This window comes from Plecotus auritus (genome assembly GCF_963455305.1).
Source record: "Plecotus auritus genome assembly, chromosome: 8".
NCBI lineage: Eukaryota > Metazoa > Chordata > Mammalia > Chiroptera > Vespertilionidae > Plecotus > Plecotus auritus.
The window spans coordinates 1,718,356-1,722,843 of NC_137782.1; the positions used below are offsets into that span (position 1 = coordinate 1,718,356).

A 4,488-nucleotide genomic window follows, 5' to 3' on the forward strand; every position below is an offset into this window, starting at 1 on the left:
CTCGGGGAAGTTCCCATCAACGGCCCGGCGGCCAGCGTTCCGGAGAAAGACAAGCAAACCCCTTCGGGAAGTTCTGGAGATGCGGGGAGCTGGCAGAGGACCGCCCCCCCTCCCCGCCCCGGCACAGAGGAAAAGGCCACTGTCCTCGCTCTGGTCACAGCCCAGCTCAGAGGCCAGGAAAGGGGGGGCTTGCTTTTCCTTAGCAGCTGGGAGCTGTTTGCCCAGAAGGCTGTTCCTGGAAGCTTCCCTCGGTGACCCGCGCCGCCCTGCTCCAGGAGCACGTGTCCACCTTTCCCCGGTCAGACGCGCGCTCACCAGGCCGGGCAGCCCACTCGGCCCCAGGCACACGTGGCTGGAGGTCTCTCCGGAGACACCTACAAGCTACATCCCAGGGGCACTGCCTTCTGAACCAAATGAGCCCACGATCCAAAAATCAGGCCATCTGCCCGTGACCAAGTGCATTTCCAGCATCTTCTGACAGCTCTGGAGGTCTAGCCCGCGGAGCTGAAGCTCCCACAGAAGCCCGGGCCGGGCCTCGGCCCCCACATCCTGCGGCTCCGTCCCCACCGCCCATCTCTGCTGCGGATGTCCCCGCCTGGCCCGTGGGCCCTGGAGTCACAGGGTGCTACCAGGCAGGGCAGACCCACCATCGGCGCCGCTCCTTCGGGGCCTAACGAGCACTCGGTGGGGCGCACCTAACGCGGCCCCTTCCCACTCCTGAACGGGACGGCTTTTCGCGGGCAGCGGGAGAGGAGGCCAGGGCCTGGGCACGGGAGGCAGGACGCGAGGAGGGAGAAGAACAGAAATGAAGAAAGCAGGGAACACTGAACAGGCGAAACCGGAAGAGGACAAGATGCGGCCTGCCTCTAAGGCTCCTGATGCCTCCTGCAAACGCTGGTTCTCTTAGTACGAAGCCAGGGGCAGGGGCCGCGGAGAGACGACGCCACGTGTTTTGCTGTTCCTCCCACTCAGAGGGCATGCAGTCCCTCCCCTCGAATGGCTCTGGTCTTAGTGACTTGCTTCTTTCTTCCTTTCTTTCTTTCTTTCTTTCTTTCTTTCTTTCTTTTTAAAAAATATTTATATTGATTTCAGAGAGGAGGGGAGAGGGAGAGAGAGAGAGAGAAACATCCGTGATGAGAGAGAATCATGGATCGGCTGCCTCCTGCACGCCCCCGACTGGGGATGGAGCCCACAACCCGGGCCTATGCCCTGACGGGAATCGAACCCTGACGCCCTGGTTCATGGTTGGTGCCCAACCCCTGGGCCACGCCAGCCGGGCCTCTCAGTGACGTTCTTGACCAGTAGGAGGTGGCAGAAGTGATGTCCTCGAATGTCCAGATTATCGGAGCAGTGGCCGTGTCCTCTTTGGAACACTCATCCCGGGAGCCCTGCGCCAGCAAGAAAAACATCCAGTCACCCTGGCACGGCCTCCCCCTGCGCCCCAGGGCCCCGGCGTGGGAGACGCCGTCTCTACCAGAACTAACCAAGCGCCACAGGAGCCGAAGACTCACGCCGAGCCGTGCCCGCATTCCTGATCACAAGGTCACGAGGTATAATAAGTTGGTTGCTGTTTTAAGCTACTACTCTCTCCCCCTCTCTCCCTCTCTCTTTCTCTCTGAAATCAATTTTTCTTAAAAGTCTCTGTCTTCTGAGTCCAGGTCCTCCGAGCTGGAGACATGGAAATGAAAGGGGCCTTGAGTTGGGGGTTGAGCGAATCGGCTCGGAGGTCAAGCCCCTGGCTGAGTGGTTTCTCCAAGGAGCCCAGCTCTCTGGCCTCAGTTTCCTCGTCTGGTGCGGCTGATGGTGTCCCCGCCATATTTCATCAGGTTGTTGGGGAGTAAACTAAAACCCTGCCTCTGAAAGCATCTGAAAAGGCTGGAGCTCTAAAAGGTGAGGGGGAGCCCGCCCGGCGTGGCGCACAGATGGGTAATTTATAGGCGGAGGCCCCAGGCGGCATTAACCCTTCCCGTCTCCCCAGCCGGCCAGCGGGGACCCGCGTTTGTTCATTTAACAATGTGCCCTCCTGTCATTGTCCCTTTCATTCTCTATGTCACCTTTCCCTCCTTCTCTCTCCATTTTCTTCTGAATTTGTAAATCTTGTAAGATGCTCAGATGTGGCGAGGCCCCTGCGGAGCACATGCATATGCATGAGGTAGAGCGCTCGCCCCTGGGAGACACGATGTCAGGGCCCTAGGGAAACGGCTGAGTAACCATGACAACGTGGCAGGATTGCATCTTGCCTGGGAGGGCCCTGGGGTGGCCAGCCGTCATGCAGGCAGGACAGTGACAGTCCCTCGGCCAGGAGCGCATGTCCGGTGCTGGCAGACAGCCAGCGGTGACAGAGGGCCGGCCACTCCACGTCCATCTGGCCCTCGGCCCGCATGTGGCTGCCTGGAGGGGCAGCCCGTGGTCGATGAGGCGGGGCACTCCCGCTGGGGAGCTATGGGAGACAGTCCCATGCCATCAGGAACTGCAGGGGATGCTGGGACACACAGCCCACACATTGTGAGTTTGGGTCAGAGCTGTGAACTTCGTCCACTTCTTCCCACCTCCACCTGCTCAGGACTAGCTTACTATTTGAAAGTCAGTAACTCGAGCGAGCAAACTGAAATGTGGGCAAAGAAAGACAGAGGCTGTGCTCTGGATAAAAACAATCAACCAACTGCCCGGCCCGTGTGGCTCAGTGGTTGAGCGTCACCTATGAACCAGGAGGTCACGGTTCAATCCCCAGTCAAGGGCACAGGCCCAAGTCGGGGGCTCAGTCCTCAGTAGGGGGCATGCAGGGGGCAGCCGGTCAATGATTCTCTCACATCATTAATGTTTATAACTCTCTCTCCCGCTCCCTTCCTCTCTGAAATCAATAAAAAATATTTTTTAAAGAAATCAACCAACATGGCTGATGTGGAGCGGCAGTGTTGGCCGCGTATGCCGTTTCCATGGGGACCGAGGATGGCGGCACGAGGTGCGATTCCGGAGGTACACGGTTGTCCTCCACCCGCTGGAAATCCTGCTCTTCCTGAACGGGGGTGATGCTCCCTATTTGCTGCCGGAACGCTTCATACTCTGGTATAAAGGTCTCCTGCTGCCAATCCAACAGCCACCCTAGGGCTCGGCGTGGCAATGCTCCCCCCTTATCTCGGGATTGAAGTGATTCAACTGCTTTTTTTGGTACAAAAGGAAACCTCTGCCAACGAAAGATGCCACTTGCGATTAGTGTGGCCTTGACCTTCCCATCTGCCATGATGGCCTCGGACCACCTGCTGCTGCAGACCTACGTGCTCGGCCTGGAAGCCACCAGGAACGGCATCTCGCTCCTCCGCTGCGGCTCGGAGCTGCTGCTGGCGGCGCTCAGGCTGGCCGCCTCCTCCAAGATGGACAGGATTTGAAGTCCAAGCATTCCAGCCCGCAGCCCTCAGCGGCTGTGACGCTCACGCTCTGGTGCTTGAGCCACACCAGTGAGTGATGGCGGGTCACGTGGTCCGAGGCAGAGTCGCAGCTTTTCCTCAGCACAGACATGGGGGCAACAAATGAGCTTAAGGCCACTGGGCACCATCTAACCAGCACCCTCAGCCTAGGAGACTCTTGGACGCCAGCACAGGGCGGGGCACGGCTGTCCCTCCTGGCCATGCTCAGAACCGGCTCCCGATGGCTCACGCTCTCCTCTCTGAGAGCACCTCGTGTGGACCATGTAGGCTCCGTGGCGCCCACAGGACCTGAGCCACCCCGCCCGTGTGCCGTGCCCGCCTGCCCCGCGCCAGCACGGAGCTCCAAGGGACACACCTCCATCCTTCGGAGGCTGAGCGCCAGGCCTATTTCAGAAGCTCATAGTGTTACTTTTCTATTCCCACCATGAAGCAAACATTACTTTATAATAAATATGTATTTTCTGTAAAAAAACAACCAACATATTGTAAGCACTAGGATGTGAGTTTTTCTCTTAAACCACCTGTGTTGATGATGATAATTTAGCCACCATGTTACTTCCAAAGTGAACTTTCTCAGATACACCTCCCTCGCCACTGTATTTTCTAGATCTTTTTTTTTAAGTATAAGTATGTGTTTAGTGCCCCCGTCATGTACCGCTGAGATTTTAGAACCATTTTATTCCATTTTCTCAGCCCCTCCCGCGGCCAAAAATTCATACTATAGCGAACACTCAGCGTGTATACATTGCACCAGTCAATTTCAGAAACATTTCCGCTATTAAAAAATAATAATTTCAAGGGGCCTCGGTGGATGAATGTTGGCCTATTGTTCGGGGCTGTAATTTCAATAGCATTTGGGAAAAACAACAACAAAGCTCCCTCACTAACAGGATGTGCACTGACGGAGTTATTCTGCACGCCATGCCCAGACACGTCGGGGACGTGCGAGAGAAAGGAGAGCCGGCCATGCGAGCGACCTCAACGAACAATGGAGCGAGTGGGCAGTCGCTGCGGAGCTCAGGATGTGGCACCGATATCGTCCCCGCAGGTGGCTCCGCGGGAC

At 57.2% G+C, this 4,488-nt stretch overlaps 1 pseudogene across 1 annotated transcript; it reads left to right on the top strand.

The window, feature by feature from the left end:
* Window positions 1-2,925: 2,925 nt before the first annotated feature.
* LOC308257431 (transmembrane protein 216-like) lies at window positions 2,926-3,386 on the top strand (annotated as a pseudogene). The gene has a single exon. The product of its transcript is annotated as a transmembrane protein 216-like (transcript).
* The last annotated feature ends 1,102 nt before the right edge of the window (window positions 3,387-4,488 follow it).